The sequence below is a fragment of the Urocitellus parryii genome, chromosome 1 (genome assembly GCF_045843805.1).
Source record: "Urocitellus parryii isolate mUroPar1 chromosome 1, mUroPar1.hap1, whole genome shotgun sequence".
Classification (NCBI taxonomy): Eukaryota; Metazoa; Chordata; class Mammalia; order Rodentia; family Sciuridae; genus Urocitellus; species Urocitellus parryii.
The window spans coordinates 258,498,985-258,518,768 of record NC_135531.1 but is presented as its reverse complement, the minus strand read 5'-3'; the positions used below and the strand labels follow the sequence as shown (position 1 = coordinate 258,518,768).

At 38.1% G+C, this 19,784-nt stretch overlaps 1 pseudogene; it reads left to right on the top strand.

Moving 5' to 3' along the window:
• The first annotated feature begins 18,192 nt into the window (after window positions 1–18,192).
• Window positions 18,193–18,550, top strand: LOC113193030 (eukaryotic translation initiation factor 1 pseudogene; annotated as a pseudogene).
• The last annotated feature ends 1,234 nt before the right edge of the window (window positions 18,551–19,784 follow it).

Here is a 19,784-nt window from a genome sequence, read left to right as displayed (position 1 = left end):
AAGAACAAGGCAAGAATGTCCACTCTCACCACTCTTTTTCAACATCATATTGAAGGCTAATGAAATAAAATAAGAAAAGGAAATAAAAGCTACATAGATCAAAAAAGAAGAAATAGAACTACCTTTGTAGTTCATTTCATGATCATTATGTGGAAAATTCAAATGAATAAAAAAAAATCTCCTGACAGAAATAAATGACTATAATAAGCAGTAAGGTATTAGAATACAAAGTTAATAGCAAAAGCCAATCTCTTTCCTATATTCCACACTTTACTGATTCTGACAAAGAACATATGGAATTGAAATTTCTAAAAAACACTACCACTTACATTAACATCCCCAAATTAAATACCTACTTATAAACTTAACAAAATAAGCACAAGATCTATCTGAGGAAAACTACAAATTTTTTGTTTAAAGAACATTTTTTTTGTTGTTAGTGGTGAGATATCCAATGTTCATGGACAGGAAGGCTCAACATTATCAAGATGTCAGTTCTTTCAAACTTAACCAAAAGATTCAAGACAATCTCAATTGAAATCATAAGTTATTTTGTAGCTATTGATAATCAAATTTTAAAGTTTATATTGAAAGGCAAAAGCCCCAGAATAGTCAAAACAATTTTAAAGAAGAACATAAAAATCAGAGGACTAACACTACCTAATTTCAAGACTCATCATTAAATTATACTCATTAAGACAGTGCAGTACACTGGCAAAAAAAAAAAAAAAAAAAGATGAGAATGAAAAAATAAAACCACATAGTCAACTGATCTTTGACAAGGAGCAAAGGCAATACAATAAAAAGTGCTGAAACAACTGGACATTCACTTGCCAAAAGGAAAGAATCTAAACATGGACCTTGGACCCTTTATGAAAAGTAATCAGAATGGAGCATAGGCCAAATTGCAAAGAAATAAAACTGCCAGAACAGGAGAAATTTCAGATAATATTTGGTATAAAAATGATTTTTAATATACAATGCCAAGGCACAAATCATGAAAGAAGAAATGATAAACTGCACCTCATTAAAATTAAAACCTTGTACTCCACAAAGACAATGTCAAGAGATGAGCCACAGATGGAGAGAAAATATTTGCAAAAGACAAGTCTGATAAAGGACCATTATTCAAAATAAACAAAGAACTCCCAAAACTCGGGAAAAAGAGTTAAAATTCAGAAGACTGAAGAAATATCTCAGCAAAGAAGATCTGCAGGTGGCAAATAAGCATATGTGAACCTAGAATAAGATTAAAGTGAAAGAAGAAAGCTTTTTTCAGGTATACAATAGATTTGCAAATCTGCCCACACCGGTTCAGGGAGAAGTGGGTATGTGCAGCTCAGCATTGTGGAGGGGGAGATGGACAGCAGTGAGGCAAATCTAGCCATTGGAAACTGATGTAAATCAAAGTGGTCATAAATTTTCTAAGTCCATTGGAGTGTCCAGGTCAGGAGACAGACTGGTCACTCAGATATTTCTCAAACTTTGCAAGGTAGTGTTTGATTGGGAGAAAATTTTTTTCTTCCTTTTGATGGACTCAGTTTCCTGCATGATATTTGTATGGCAATCTGCTCTCTCCTGTCAGCAAATCTTTTTAAGGTTCAGAAAAGGACTTTTTCTTCTTTTTGGCCATTGAGCCGTCATTTTGAGGTTTTTTGTTTGTTTGTTTTGTTTTCATATCTGAAATGGTGCTGTACAACATATGTCATCAGGGAAATGCAAATTAAAGTAACAATAAGATACCACTACATACCTGTTGAAATGGTCAAAATCCAAAACTCTGACAAACACAAATACCGGCAAGGATATGGAGCAATAATAACTGTCATTCATTGCTGGTGGGAAAGCAAAAATGATACAGCCACTTTGGAATACAGTTTGGCAGTTTCTTATAAAACTAAACATACAGTTACCATATGATCCAGCATTCACACTCCTTAATATTTACACAAATGACTTGAAAACTTATATTCATACAAAATACATGGATGGCTAATGTAACTTTACTCATTGTTGCTAAAACTTGGAAGCTACCAAGATATCCTTCGGTAGGTGAATGGATAAATAAACTGTGATACCTCCAGATAATGGAGTATTATTCAGCACTAAAAAGAAATTGGGGTAATGACCCATGAAAAAACATGGAGGAGATTCACCTCTAGTCTCCCTCTCCTGTTCTTAGGAGTCCCAAGTTTTTCTGCCTTTCAAGGACAGGAAGATCCCCAGGGAGTACATCAGGTCCCTGAAGGACAGCAAATGTTGCTTGCATAAGCAGGTTGATATGGAAAAGAAGGAAAACAGACTCCAGGCTCCTGAAACCCAACTCCCAACTTAATAGACCACACAGAGCTCAGGAGTGCATTAGCAGGATCATCGAGTCAGTACTAACAAAGAACCCCCAGATGCCACTCCACACCAAAGCAGGACAATCAGCAGCTACCCACTCACAGGAACTTCAGCCACCACTGCCCCGTGGACCCCCATCTACCAACATGGGGCTACCCCTGTCCCCTTCATCTTGCAACTCTGCAGCTACTACCATAATTTCCTACACACAGTAGTCTGCCTGCACTTGGGGACATCTCACAGGCTCTGAAGACAACCAAAGCCCCAATGCTGCATGCCACAGAGCTTATCTCTGAACAGACCTCACAGGATCCCCCAGCTCCCCTAACTGGATCTGACTCCTCATCTCTGGAAGCAGCCTGCCTCCATCTTGGGATACCTTCCTCGCCATCTTTGGTGGTAGTAGCTTCCAGATCAGAACTCCAGATGGCCAGATACCCGGTTTCCAAATACCCTCTATCCCCAGTAGCTCATAACCCAGGACAGTAACTACCCAACACAAAACAGCTCTCAGTGGGACGGGTGCGCAGTGTGACCAGGGCGCTGCCCCATGGGCGCCCCAGTGAGAGAGGTCCCTAGAAGAAGAAGATGCAACAGTTTGGAGACTAACAGAGAGACTAGGATCTGGGAAATCTTCAGACAAGATTGAGAGATAGGACCAGGCACTCAAATCATACCAGCTGACCCAAAAAGAGACCCTTGAGGTGCAGTCTCCCTGCAGGGACTGGCGGGTGCCACACTTCACTTCCAGCTGCCCTGCACCAGGACCAGCCTTCCCACCCTGGTTACCTTCATCATCCTGAGGGCGGAGGTACCAGCTAACAACAGACATCCCCACCTATTGGAGGAGAAGAGAAGCAGGAAAGAGACTGATCTATAACCAAAGCAATTAACAATCCTGGTTTCTTCCTTTGAGATTTTTTTTTCTCTCTTTTTCTTCTCCACCTCTAGTCTCCTGCCTTTACATCCACAATATATGTGAAACCAAATACTTTGCATGAACTAGGATTTTGAGTACTGGTTCATCTGAATAATATATTATACTGGTGTTGTATATGCCTTTTTCTCCCCTTCTTTTTAACATCTTTTATGTATGTTTGTTTTATGTACTCTACTGTCTTCCCATGTCTACCCAAAAATCCTTCCTGTCTATTCTGATGCTATTCTCTTCATTAGATTTCTCTTTCACACTTCCTAAGATATATTAACTCTATATCCTCACATCCTACCTCCTCAGCATATCATCCTATGCCTCATCCCAAGTTCATTGTCCACCATCAGAAACTGTAAACCCTTTTAGAAACCTACTCATTATATCATAGATAATAATCAAATTCAACATTTCTGTACATTGTGACCAAACTGTAAACTAACAGCAATGCATTTTTTATGGGTGGCACATTGTTTATATTGGGATCTGTTAACATTGTCCTTTCCCACAAAGGAGAGGTTTTGGAACCCAACAGGAGCACTATAAACCTATAGGTAAAATTGATAACACCTCAGACCCATAGTGCTAGAAGGGAAGACACATGAGCAACATGAAAAGACAAGGAAATCAAGATATCACATTATTAGAATCCATGGCTAGCACAGTGGAAGAAATTACAGAGAAAGAGTTTAGGATGTACATAATTAAAATGTTCTGTGAATTAAAGGATGATACAAGAGAGCAAATTCAGGCAGCAAAAGATCATTTCGACAAAGAGCTACATTAACAAATACAGGAAGCAAAAAAATTGACAGACCCTTAGCCATGCTAAGGAAGAGAAGGAGAGAGAAAATTCAAATCACTAACATACGTGATGAAAAAAGGAAATATCACAACAGACACTACAGAAATACAGAGATAATTAGAAATTATTTTGAAAACTTGTACTACAATAAAATAGAAAATACTGAAGGCATCAACAAATTTCTTAAATCATATGATTTGCCCAAATTGAATCAAGATGATATACACAATTTAAACAGACCAATATCAAGTGATGAAATAGATGATGCCATTGGAGGTCTACCAACCAAGAAAAGCCCAGGACCAGATGGATACACAGCCGAGTTCTACAAGACCTTTAAAGAAGAACTAATACTAATACTCTTCAATTTATTTCAGGAAGTAGAAAAAGAGGGAGCACTTCCAAACTCATTCTATGAGGCCAATATCACTCTGATTCCAAAACCAGGCAAATACACATTAAAGAAAGAAAACTTCAGACCAATATCTCTAATGAACATAGATACTAAAATTCTGGCAAATCAAATACAAAAACATACCAAAAAGGTAGTGCACCACGATTAAGTGGGATTCATCCCAGGGAGCAAGTTTGGTTCAACATACAGAAATCAATAAATGCAACTCATCACATCAATAGACTTAAAAATAAGAATTGTATGATCATCTCAATAGACACAGAAAAAGCACCTGACAAAATACAGCACCCCTTCATGTTCAAAACACTGAAAAAATTAGGGATAACAGGAACATATCTACACATTGTAAAGGCTACCTATGCTAAGCCCCAGGCCAACATCATTCTAAATGGAGTATAACTGAAGGCATTCCCTCTAAAAACTGGAAGAACACGGGGATGCCCTCTTTCACCACTTCTGTTTTACATAGTTCTTGAAACACTAACCAGAGCAATTAGACAGATGAAAGAAATTAAAGGGATACACATAGGAAAAGAAGAACTTAAATTATCACTATTTGCAGGTGATATGATTCTACACCTAGAAGACCCAAAAATTCCACCAGAAAATTTCTAAAACTAGTAAATGAAAAGTAAATTCAGCAAAGTAGCAGGATTTAAAATCAACGTCCATAAAACAAAGGCATTTCTGTATATCATTGACAAATTATCTGAAAGGGAAACGGGGAAAACTACTCATTTACTATAGCCTTAAAAAAATAAAATACTTGGGAATCAACTTAATGAAAGAGATGAAAGATCTACATAATGAAAATTACAGAACCCTAAGGAAAGAAATCAAAGAGGCCCTCAGAAGATGCAAAGATCTACCTTGCTCTTAGATAGGCAGAATTAATATTATCAAAATAACCATACTACCAAAAACACTATGCAGATTTAATTCAATTCCAATCAAAATCCCAATGGCATTCCTCATAGAAATAGAAAAATCAGTCATGAAATTTATCTGGAAAAATAGGAGACCCAGAATAGTCAAAGCAATCCTTAGCAAGAAGGGTGAAACAGGTGGCATTGCTATACCAGACCTCAAATTATACTACAGAGCAATGGTAACAAAAACAGCATGGTATTGGCACCAAAATAGATCTGTAGACCAATGGTACAGAATAGAGGACACAGAGACTAACCCACAAAATTACAATTATCTTGTATTAGAGAAAGGTGCCAAAAACATACATTGGAAAAAAAATAGCCTCTTCAACAAATGGTGCTGGGAAAACAGGAAATCTATATGCAACAAAATGAAATTAAACCCCTATCTCTCACCCTGCCAAAACTCTACTCAAAGAGGATCAAGGACCTAGGAAACCTTGTGTCTAATAGAAGAAAAATTAGACCCTAATCTCCATCATGTGGGATTAGGCCCCAACTTCCTTAATAAGACTCCTATAGCATGAGAATTAAAATCAAGAATCAATATAAATGGGATGGATTCAAACTAAAAAGTTTCTTCTCCGCAAAAGAAACAATCAGTGAGGTGAGCAGAGAGCCTACTAATTGGGAGCAAATTCTTACCCCTCACACATCAAATAGAGTACTAATCTCTAGGGTATATAAAGAACTCAAAAAGCTAAACACCAAAAAAACTCAATAAATAAATGGGCTAAGGACCTTAACAGACACTTCTCAGAAGATGATATACAATAATCAAAAAAATACGAAAAAAGTTCATCATCTCTAGCAATTAGAGAAATGCAAATTAAAACTACTCTAAGATTTCATCTCACTCCAGTCAGAATGGTAGCTATTAAGAATACAAACAGCAAAGGCTGGAGCTGTGGCTTAGCAGTAGCGCACTTGCCTGGCATATGAGGCACTGGGTTCGATTCTCAGCACTACATATAAATATACAAATAAAATGAAGGTCTATCAACAACTAAAAAAGGTATTTAAATTTTTTTAAAAAAATAATACAAACAACAGTAAGTGTTGGTGAGGATGTGGGGGAAAAGGCTCACTCATACATTGCTGGCGGGACTGCAAATTGGTGCAGCCAATATAGAAAACAGTATGGAGATTCCTTGGAAAAGTGGGAATGGAGCCACCATTTGACCCAGCTATCTCACTCCTTGGTCTCTACCCAAAGGACTTAAAAATAGCATACTACAGGGACACAGCCACATCAATGTTTACAGCAGCACAATTAACGATAGCTGAACTGTGGAACCAACTTAGATGCCCTTCAATTGATGAATGGATAAAGAAAATGTGGTATACATACACAATGGAATATTAATCAGCAATAAAAGATAATAAAATCATGGCATTTGCAGGTAAGTGGATGGAACTGGAGAATATAATGCCAAGAGAAGTTTGCCAATACAAAAAAAAAAAAATGTGAATGTTTTCTCTGATATAAGGAGGCTGATTCATAGTGGGTTTGGGAGGAGGAGCACGGGAAGATTAGACAAATTCTAGATAGGGCAAAGGGGTGGGAGGGGAATGGAGGGGGCACAGGGGTAGAAATGAGGGTGGAATGAGATGGACATCATTACCCCAAGAACATGTATGAAGACACGAATGGTTTGAATATACTTCCTATACAATCAGAGATATGAAAAATTGTGCTTTATATGTGTAATATGAATTATAATGCATTCTGCTGTCATATATAACAAATTAAAATAAAAAAATTTTTAAAAAGACATGGAGGAATCTTAAATACAAATTACTAAGTAAAGAAAATAATATAAAAAGGCAATATATTGTGTGATTTCAACTATATAAAGTTCTGAAAGACAACCATGGAGACAGTAAAAAGGTCAGTGACTTCCAGGGATTTGCAGGAAGAAAGGAATGAATAGGTAGAACATAGAACATTTTTATTGTATTATTTTGTATGTTCTGTATGGCACTACAATTTGGAGTAAATATCATAATGCCTTTTTCCAAATCTGTAGAATGTACAAGCATTAAGAGTGAACTCTATTACACAGTTTGATTCACGTGGATTATGAACTCCCCCTTTTACCCCATATACAAATTGCTGTATCATATCAGTTTCCCTTCCATTGCTTGACATATTGCCTTTCTAGTGTCTGATGTATTCTGCTGTCTGTCTGTGTAATATGATGTATTATGAACTATGTAATGTTATGAACGACCAATAAAAAAAAAAAAAAAAGCCAAAAAAAAAAAAAAAAAAAAAAAAGAATATATGTTTAAACTATATGATAGATACATGAAGTTTATTAAAAGGAATAAAAGACTAAAAAAAAAAAAAAAAAAAAAGAGTGAACTCTAATATAAACTATATACTTTGATGTTGAAGTTTTATTAATTGTAACAAATGTATCACTTAGGTGTACTGTTAATAGGAGGGTAATGCTTTGTGTGTAGGGATAGGGGATATATGGGAATTCTCCATAATTTCTGCTCAATTTTCTACAAGCCTAAAACTACTCTAAATAATAGAGTCTATTTAACAGAGACATGCACCTAATAGAAGAAAAAGTAGGCCCAAATCTACATCATGTGAGCTTAGGAACTGACTTCCTTAACAAGATATCTAAAGTGCAAGAAGTAAAATCAAGAATCAAGAAATGGGATAGAATCAAACTAAAAAGCTGTTTCTCAGCAAAGGAAACAATCAAGAATGTGAACAGAGGGCCTACAGAATGGGAGAAAATCTTTGCCACCTGCACCTAAGATAGAGCATTAATCTCCAGGATATATAAATAACTCAAAAAACACACACCCACACCCACAAAAGAAAGCCCAACCCAATCGATAAATAGGCTAAGGAACTGAACAGACACTTCACAAAAGAAATTCAATTGGTCAACAAATATATGAAAAAAATTTCAACATCATTATTAATTAGAGAAATGAAAACTAAAACTACACTGAGATTTCATCTCACTCCAGTAAGAATGCCAATTATTAAGAATACAAGCAACAATAAATGCTGATGAGCATATAGGGAAAAAGGTACACTTAAACATTGCTGGTAGGACTGCAAATTGTTGCAATCACTATGGAAAGCAGTATGGAGATTCCACAAAAAACTTGGAATGGAACCACCATTTGACCCAGTTATCCCCCTCCTCTGTTTATACGCAAATGACTTAAAATCAGCATACTACAGTAATCCAGCCACATTGATGTTTATGGCAGCTCAATTCACAATAGCTAAACTATGAAACCAACCTAGGTGCCCTTCAACAGATGAATGGATAAAGAAAATGTGGTACATATACACAATGAAATATTACTCAATTATAAAGAAAAATGAAATTATGGCATTTGCTGGTAAATGCATGGAACCAGATACTATCATGCTAAATGAAATAAACCAATCCCTAAAAAACTAAGGACCAAATGTGCTCTCTGATATGCAGATGCTAATTCACAATGGAGGGGGGTTTGGGAAAAATAGAAGTACTTTGGATAAGACAAAGGGAAATGAAGGGAAGGGAGGGGAAATGGGAATAGGAAAGATAGTAGAATGAATTGAACATTACTATCCTATGTGTATATATGATTACATGACCAATGTAATTCTACATTATACACAACCAGAAGTTATACTCCATATATGTACAATATGTCAAAATACATTTTACTATCATGTGTAACTAATAAGAACAAATTTAAAAATAAATAAAAATATAATAGAGTCTATTTTTTTAAAAAAGCTTGCATGCTGACCTCCTAACAGCAGCCCAGCTGTTTTTGAATATGAAATATTGCTTTTGCAATTTAGAATAAGCCCCTCACCTTTAGAAAGTGTATTTTTCCTGGAACTGTCTGAAGTTCACTGACATCAGTGTTCTGTCTATCCTTTGTGCATTTTTTTTCACCTATTTCTATAAAATTCTGCCCAGTTTCAACCCTACTCACAGCATTTCCCACTATGTTTTGCCAAATAAAGGAGAAAGCTTTTACACTTGAGGGTGACTTCCTTACTTTCAGGAGCATGTTCTCTGAGTGTTGCCCAGTATCATCCTGCTCTTGGTGGTTGCCAGCAAGGACTGGCAAGCCTCCCGCTTAGAACTCTGTGCAAGCAGCTTTTCAGATTATGAATACTAGGACTCTCGCTGCGCTATGCACATTTTTTTTTCACTTCTTTTGAGATTTCGAGCAGACTACAGGTACTTTAACATTTATGTTAAACTCTAAAAGAGCTCTGTCTTCTAATTTAGCAGAAAATGAAGTTTGTGAGTTGTTATTCCTGCTACACGTTTATAATTTGCATGAATTAAAGGAAAAAGATGCTGATTCGTGTAGCCAGGTGATACCAAAGTCTCACTAGGAATGCAAAGAATGCTTATTTTCCTTTTCTACTATCCCTATATGCTTTATAATGAGAGAGTAATCAATGCTATATGCTGGCCAGATTCTTCCCTTGATAAAGGAGACACTCTTTCTCAGCGACTGAGAATATTAGGTTGGGGACTTTCAGCCCCGTTTCCAGTAGCCTCCCACTTCTACTTCCAGATCAATGGTGGTCTAAAGAGGCTTGGCTCTCTTGTCTGAATTCAGAACAACTCTGAAGATTTATCCCAATTCCAGAGCTTCCTGTGGGAATAGTTGAGGCCTTTGTTGCAACTGCAATACAATTTAACTCCTACTTCTCAATCTTATTTTTTTTTACTCCTTACATACATGAATCCTAAGAGTACTCCCACAATAAACTTCTTACATTGCAAATCTCCTTTTTCAAACTCTTTTCTAGGATAATTACTCTAAAAAAAAACTATTGCTTCTAGGTGTGAACCAAAGAACCAAACTCTAAAATGAGATTTTGTAGCTGGATTACATGCTATCTAGCAATGAGAATACTGTTGCTGAAGACAGGAAGAACACAAATATCCTCTGGCATGCTATACTAATACAATTGTTAAAACTTTTATGAATGGAAAATTTTTTTATTTTGTTTTAGTTGCTGATGGACCTTTATTTTATTTATTAATTAATCTTATGTGGTGCTGAGAATCGAACCCAGTGCCTCACACATGCTAGGCATGCACTCTGCCACTGAGCCACAACCTCAGCCCCCAGAATGGGGTTTTGACTAAACAGAGTACGCTGAAAGAAATAAAATATGAGGCATTTGAGAAATTCACAGGAAGTAGTAAATATTATAGCTTTGGGTATTATATAAGTTTGCTAGGACTGTTTTATAAAACTACCACAAACAACCATAATTTATTCTCAGGTCTGGCAGCTAGGAGTTCAAGACCATGGCGATGAAAGGGTTGTTTCCATTTGAGAACTATGAGAAAGGACTTGTCCCATACCTCACACTGGCTTTTGCTGGTTTGTTGGCAGTCTTTGGCATTCCTTGGCTTGCGGAAGCATCCACTTGATGATCTCTGCTTTCATCTTCAAAGGAAGAATTTGTGTCGAAATTTCCCTTTATATAAGGATACCAGTCATTATGAATTGAGGCTAAACATAAAAATTAGGTAAGATGGGTCTTAGCAGTAATTAGGTAAGACCCATCTTACCTAATTATTGCAAATACAGTCACATTCTAAGGTAATGAGGTTTAGGACTTCAATATATGAATGGGAGGGGGGACAATTTACCTTACAACAGGTATGACGGATATATACATTAGAGAAAAATAATAAGATTATGAAGGTCATTAATTCTCAGTTAAAAGATAAATGTACAGGGCATTGTTGGCAACACATATGAGTATATCATTTCCTACATCTAGAGAGAGGAATAAGTGCAGATCATACCCAGGACCTAATTACAAGAGTACCAGAGCTCCAGAGGACATGGAATTTTCAATTATGGCAGGTTTGAGGATCCACAATTGGGAAGAACTAAGTCAGTGGAGCATGGGACAAGGACGTAAACTTGATGCACTCAAACATCTTGAATCCCAAATCCCCTGAGTTCTCTGAATGCACAAAAGTGACCCACACCTCCCTGGGTATAGGCTGGTGGTATCCAGTGACTCTCAGGTAAAGGTCTCTGTCTTGAAATACAACATGCACTTTCTTCCAGATCTTCTCTTTTTCTTTCCCTTCTGGGCAGGACAAAAACTAGAGTTAAGTCACAAAATCATCTAGTGGGGGAGGGGCTGAGCCTACTAATACATGAATGGAATTACACCCCAAAGGAGTTGCAGGCACATGCACTGGAAGAAGGCATGAGACTAGGCATGCTAGAGGGCCTTACTTGATGAGATAAATGGAATAGAATAAAAAGTTAAATGAATTTATCAATATGGGAGCGTTCTCCCATGATACAAAGTTTAATACTCCACAAACGATCCTAAGAAATGGTAATAATGTGCTGCTAGGATATTTCCAAGTGTTTCAGAGTAACCACTTGGTCATAGTAAGTAAAAAGAAAAACAAATGCCTGAACTGACAAAGCAGACAGTGGGAAAAGAGATCAACAGGTCTCAGCAGTTGGCCTGCTAAATGGACATTATGTAAGGCTGGAAAAACCAAGAGAAGCATGTTGGAGGACATTCCGTTTATCAAAATTATAAAGATTGAGCTCTTTAAGCGAGAATCAGCATCATTAAGATGTTCATTGGCATCTACCTGGAGGAGGCCAGGATTGATAGCAGGAGAGGCTATTACAGAACTGGATTCTTTCATGGGAATGACTATCATAGCAGCTCAGATTAACAGTGGCCATTATGGAAGCACTTAGTCATGAAGAGCAGGATTGGCATAAATATTGTAATGAGAAGCAAAGTGGGAGGATTAGCAACAGAGACCTGACCTGCAGAGACCTATGGAGATAGTCAGAAGAACATAACATTCCTAGGAATGAAATATAGGGATAGACAGCAAGATGTTTCCCACTTTATAACCTCTAAAGAAATCAAGAAAGAATCAACAGAAGCTGAGGGCAGCCGCTATAAAATAAAGTTACAATGAATCCTCAATTTTCAGATATAAACTAATTTTAGACCCAGAATCTATTGACTGAGGAGACGCTGAAGAAATAATCCTAAAACACCACAGCAGCAGTGTACAATAACAGCCATTATTCACATAAGACTTATGGCCATTGACTCAGATAGCTGAAAATGGTTAACATTGATACCAGAGATATAAAGCATTGTCCTTGAAATTCTATTAGCATGGTGCTAGATGAGGTCCAGAAGATAAGGGGTATCCTGGCATAAATTGAATTCAGAGTGGAGCCCTGAGGTCCGTGGACTCACCCAGTGGTCATTCCCTGAGTGTACAATGGAAATGGACATTGTAGGAAAATTTCAGAACTCTCACATTTGTCCTTTGACCTGTAATATAAGTGCTATCAAAGTGAGTGCATTGGTTTCCTCGGGCTGCTGTAACAAGGAGGCACCAACTAGGTGGCTTAAAAAACAGAAACTTACTTTCTCACTGTTCTGGAACCTAGAAGTCTGAAATCAAAGTGTCATGGTGTTGGCTACTTCTGAAGGACTCGGGAAAGAATCTATTCAAGCCTCTCTCCTTGACTTGTGGAAGACATTCTTTCCCACATCATTTCCATCATCTTCCTTCTACATGTGTCTGCCTCCAAATTTCCCCTTCTTATGAGGATATAAATCATAGTGGATTATGAATCCATCCTACCCTTAACTAATTGCATCTGCAACAACACTTCTTACAAATAAGGTCACATTCTGAGGTCCTGAAGGTTTGGGCTTTAACATATGAATTTTTTGAGCCGGGTTCCACCTATATCCCACTCAGGTGGTGGAAATGGGGTTCCCCTTGGTGGAATGAGCTGACTAAAAAATAAAAGCTAAAAGAAATAAAACAGTACAAAATCCCACAGAACACAGAAAGTAGTTTCAAAAGCAGGGGCAAGACAGGCAAGTTGGTCAGATGGATGGAGCTTCTGGCAAAACGGCTAGCCCACGCCTGTTTTATTTTATATTGAGAGACATCAAAGGCCTTCCATGGAATGTTCTTCTCCAAAGAAGTTTAAAAGTAGGCTGTTCATTCCCTAATGGGTTACGCCCATCATTCCCAGCAAAGGAAAGGTCATATGCATTGGGCAATCTATTGCCATGGGAGAGCCATGTAAAGTTTCCAACGCCAGGCCTATCTCTCCCTGGCTTCTATGCCGAGAGAAGATCCTCGTGTATTTCACAGATGGCTTCCCGCAGAGGGGGTAGTTTGGTATATGGGTGAAAGCTAAAAATGGAAAAAGTGGTACCACATCTCCATTGATGAATGAGTAGTGAAGTATCCCAAAGAAAGAATATGCAAGAACTCTAGCAAATACTTGTCTCATTGCATCAGAATAGATCAGGGCACTGAGAGCAAAAAATTTTGGAGATAAAAGAAAAGAAAAAAAGGGACTTAGAAATGGAACGGGTAGGTAGATGAGATAAATGTATGGCAGGGAGCATGAACTGCGAAATGTTTGTATCACAAGTCAAGATACACCCGGGTGAATTTTCCATGGAAAATTCAAACAACCAAGCAGACAGAATGACTTAATTATTTTGATGTTAGCCAGCCTAACTCTGTCATCAGCTACTCCAGCATTGGCAAAAAATGGGCACATAAGTGGAGCAGCCATAATGGCAGGGATGGATGGAAGCTGTGTGTGGATCAATAACAGGGCCACACACTCACCAATGCTCTCTATTCTGCTGTTGCTGCTGAATCTCTAACCCATCAAAACCAGAGAAAAGTGCTGTTCATTCCTCAAGGAGATCAAACTGTCAAGTGAAGATAGGTTACTTCCAACCCCTTCCATTCTGAAAGGGATAGAGAGTCATCTTAATTGGTGTCAGTGTGTTTTCTGCTTATAGGTTTTCCTTTTCTTGCATTAAGGCCTCAGACACCACCACTATCCAAAGGTTTACAGAGTGTTTGATGCATCAAATGAGATCTGAATGTCAAGGGAATGATCCATTTTAAGCAAAGGAGATATGGCAGTGAGCACATAGCCATGGAGATCACTATTTTTATCATACTGAGCCATCCAGAACCTGACAGCCTAATAGAGCAAGGTAATGATCTGTTAATAGCAAAGCTGAGATGCCAGCATGGAGATGAGAACTAAGTGACATTTTACAGGAGAGGCACCCCCCCCCAGGACACAGCATATACTGTAAATCAAAGACCTTCTTGTGTTGTCATATTTACACTAAGAAGGCTACATGGATGTAGTTCACAATCAATGTTCCCACCATCACCACTTCCAGTGGATTCCTTGGACAATTTGTGCTTTTCATCTCTGAAACTCTGGGCTCCTTAGGTTTAGAAGTCCAGATTTTCAGAAGAGACTGCTTCTACCAAGGGATAAAGCAAGAGTCCCTTTCAGTTTTAATGTCTAACTGCTATACAATCACTTAGGCCTTACATATTAAAGGAACAGAAGACAAGAGGTAATTGATCCTATTCTCAGATAGAGGTAGACAGCTATTACATAGTAGAAGCAGAGATGAATATTTTTGCCACTCAATGACCCCCTTGAGCATTTCTTAATACTTCCTTGTCCAATTTCTACAGTAAATGAACAAGAAGTGCAGTAGCCATGACACATGATAACCAGGGATCAGACACTTCAAGGATAAGATCCTGTCACACTACCACATAAGCAACCTAGACCAGCAGAGGTGCTAGCTAGGCTTGAAGGGAATACAGAATGGGAGTAAGGGATGAAAAACAATGAGTATTGCAACCTTGACATCATCTTCTATGGCACAGACTATATTTTAACCTACTTACCTTGCTCTTTTAAGTTTTTTAATACCAAGAAGTTATCCAAAATCCTAAAGGTCAATTCTCAAAATCTGTTCTACAAAGAAAGCAGATCTAAACAGGATATAGCTGATGCTGTGTATTTGAGACACTCTTATAGACTCAAGCATTCAGTTCTGCTGTTGCTGAGAATATTGGCAGCTGACAATCTCAACTGAGTTGCTCTATTCATTTGACCTTAACCAAAGAGAGCCTTCTTGTCCGTGTCATGACTTCCTTCTGGAGCCAGCCCAGATGCACGGGCTTATTCAATGTAGCAGTACAAAATTCAGCTCCTTTGTTTTAATTTGGGTCAAATTTATAGGGTCCTTTTGTCCTCAGTTTCCTATGGGATGGACTAGAGCCTTGGTTTTATCTTCATCATAGTCCAGTTCCTCTTTGTGCTCAATCCCACTTCCTTCACAACCCCACAAATATCATTCCAAGGGCACTTGATTCCCTAAACAATACACCATAACAATTTCCTTCATGCAAATTTATGACTCCAAATCTGATCTGTGACACAAAGATCTGACTGCTATGTGATTCTAGAAACTTCCCGTCTAATTTACTTCTTAAATTGCTTATACTTAGAAATATTTTGAAAAGATTAATTTTACTATAATAAGACCATCACCCCATCAGTCAGCCCCAGGTTCAAAGTCAGCAATTATATTAACATACTGAACTGCCCACATGACCTAATGAAAAAGCTGATCCTTATATACCTGACTTGTTGGCTTCTAGCACATCTACTCCCTCCCCACCTTTTATCCCTCTTTCCTCTCATATCATCCAGTCACTTAACTCACTGGGGAGTTTAAAACACAGGAGAATGATCTCCTTCCTGTGTGAAGAGAACACTGTTCCCAGAACTCTGTTGTTTAAATAATGTTACATGCTATTTAAAAGAGTAAAATGATTCATTGAACCAGTCTTACAGACTTAAAACTCAGCAGCAGAGAAAAACTTCACAGTTCCGAGTAGAAGAGATAAAGAAAAGGCAAATTTTTAATGAACTATTTCATGACCATAAAGTGACCATAAGCATATATCTTTGGTCAATATTCCTAAGAAATATTACTGCCATGATCACTTCTTGAATTCCTGGAACTCTACTTCATTCTTTTCTTCCCTTTATTCTGACCACCACATCTAGTTTTAGCAAGTCTGTTGATTCTATTTCCCATAGTAAATACAGGCATCCCTCAGTGTCTTTGGGAGACCTACTCCCCCGCTTAAAACTCCTCCATACATTCTCCTTTGCTGTTAAAATGAAATCACAGATCATCCTGGGTTCCAGTGCCCTGTATAATCTGGACCCACCCAGATTATTACCTCTTCTTGACATCTCAACGCTACTTACTCACAACCTTACAAATATGCTTAGTCTACTTAGGCTGCTGTAACAAAACACCATAAACTGCGTGGCTTATAAACAACAGAAATTTATTTCTCACAGTTCTGGAGGATGGAGAGTCCTAGATCAAAGCACCAGCAGATTTGGTGTCTGGTGAGGGTCTGCTGCTGGTTCATGCACTGATGTTTTCTCACTGGGTTTTCATTTTATGAAGAACCTAGAGAGCTCTCTAGGGTTTCTATTATAAGGGCAATTTCCCATTCATGAGGCTTCTGCCCTCATGACCGAGATACGTTCCAAAAGCCCTACCTCTAAATACTCTCACATTGGGGATGAGTTTTCAACATATGAACTGAGGTCTGGGCATAAACATTTAGTCCATAGTAGCCACCAAACTTTCAAGTTGTACTCACTTTTTATACTCTCTTCCAGGAAAGTAGAGATGATCCACAAAATGAAAATCTGCTGAACCTTTTTGAAATCTTGTGTATGTCTTTACCTTAGCCAGGGAATTGTGTGTACATTAAGAAATCACCTTACTTACTAGGTTAAGTAAGAAAGGAAACTCGGGAATAGTAATGGAGGCAGTACTATAGCATAGAATCCCAACAAATATGTATTTGGTATTGGTTGGGAAAGACAATGAAAAATAAGCCCCCAGCCTTCCAGCCTCTTATTCCCCACTTGTTAGAGACTTAAGAACCACCACAACAAAGAGCATTTTATTGGACTAAAGTGCCAGCCAGTTAATGATTCTTCTCCCTCATTTACAAATTTAGATATTCTAGAGTTCTCATATTTAATGTCATTTTCCTGCTCCTAGAGCTATGTTAAAAACTACTCCGTTGACAAAATAGCAATGATGCCAGATGGAGGAAAAAAAAAAAATACCGAATGAGGCATGCATGGGTTTCTTCACACTTTCTAGGAAGTTCAGACTCCCTAGAAAGGAGTTTCAGGGGATTGAATTGCTTGACTGCCATTGTTGGATCTTTATATGTCCAACAGCTTTCAAAACAGGAGCTCTCTAGCCTTGTATTCAGGAATAAAATATGCATAGTTTACTTTCTGCGACTCTAATTGCTTTTTTTACTGTTGATTGAAGTCAAAAGAAGGGCCATGCAATAGGGAAGATAAAAGGAAATGGGACACTCTTCGCTTGTAACTGCTTTGAACAATTCATTGGAGCTCCAACTGACTGTTAAGTGAAGCAAGTACCACAAGGATTTCAACACAATTCTGAATTTCAGTACAAGTAGATAGAAATCACTTGTGTGTGAGAGAGAGAAGATCCATAACACTGTACACATGGAGTTACTGGACCCACACTCAACTTTAAAACACTCTTGGAAGAAATCACTCATTAAGATGGTGATATCGGGGGGGCTGGGGTTGTGACTCAGTGGTAGAGTGGTCACCTACCACAGGTGAGGCTCTGGGTTCAATCCTCAGCACCACATAAAAATAAATTAATAAAAATAAAGGCATCGTGTCCACCTACAACTAAAAACTATTAGTCACTAAGCCACCCCCTAGGACTCAGCAGCCTAGCCCTCATGCCCCCTTACTTCATGACACTGGGTTCTGACCCCCACCTTCTCCTGCAGCCGCCATGCCTTCTGCAGGCCATAGGTCTGCTCTCCAGACCCTCTACTCTTTTGACTCTTTTGTTGATGCAAACAAGGGTGATGACCTGCTTTCTGCTGGCTCTGAGGATTATATTAATATAAGAATTCAAAAAAGAAATGGCAGGAAAACCCTTACTACTGTCCGAGGAATCTCTAATGATGTTGATAAAAAGAAAGTAGTGAAGGCCCTTAAGAAGAAATGTCCTTCAATGATACTATAACTGAGATCCAGAATAAGGAGAAGAAATTCAACTACAAAGTGACCACCCCAAGAACATAGGCCAGTTCCTGATAGAGACTGGATTGGGCAAGGACCATCAACTGAAGGTTCATGGATTTTAAGTGTTTGTGGCTCACTGAAGCTTAAGTGAGGATTTCCTTGCAATGAGTAGTATCTCTCTTCTGCCCCTTGTCACAAGTTTTAAAACCTCACAGCTTGTAGAATGTAACCATTTGGAGTCCTCATTTAACTAGTATAACTAACTCCTTCATTCAATAAACTTAAAAAAGCCATGCCAAAAAATACACATTAAAAAAGATTGTAGTACAACTTTTCTCAAATACCTACTTCCTTTTTTTGTTTTGTTTAAATTTAGGGTGCTAAGTATTGAACCCAGGACTTTTTTTTTTTTTTTTTAAAGAGAGAGTGAGACAGGAGAGAGAGAGAGAGAGAGAATTTTTAATATTTATTTTTTAGTTCTCGGCGGACACAACATCTTTGTTGGTATGTGGTGCTGAGGATCGAACCCGGGCCGCACGCATGCCAGACGAGCGCGCTACCGCTGAGCCACATCTCCAGCCCTTGAACCCAGGACTTTGCACATACTCAGGCCCTAGGTTCTACCACTGAGTTGTACCCTGAACCCACTAATAATAATAATTGCTATAATTTGGAAAATTATAGGCATAGAAGTAAGGTACACACTTGCCAATTCTCTCCAACTCCTTTAATTTAGTACTACTAACATCATACTACTTGGCTATGGCTCTTAGCAAAAGCAGTTGGGATTATCAGTGGTCCTGAGGTGGGATCCAGGCACACGGATATTGCATGAGTTCAGGAAGAACACTACCAATGTCACCTTGCTAGAAAATGTATGATAGTAAAAAGCAGTATGGAGATTTCTCAAAAAACTAGGAATGGATCCACCATTTGACCGAGTTATCCCACTCCTCAGTATATATCCAAAGGATTTAACAGCAGAATGCTACAGTGTTGTAGCCACATCAATGTTTATAGTAGCACAAATTCAAAATACATAAGCTATGGAACCAACTTAGGTGCCCTTCAACAGATGAATGGACAAAGAAAATGTGGTATTTATACACGATGGAGTATTACTCAGCCATGAAGAAAAATGTCATGACTTTATGACATTTGCTGTGGAAATTAAGATACTAAGTGAAATCTGCCAGTCCCCCCCCCCAAAAAAAAGAAGCTAACTCACAATAAAAGGAAGGAGAGGAAGAATAAAAGTTCAGTGGATCAGAATAAAAGGAATTAAGGAAAGGGTAGGGGGATAGGAAAAAGGGAACCAGTAGAATGGATCTGACATAACTTGCCTATAAACATATA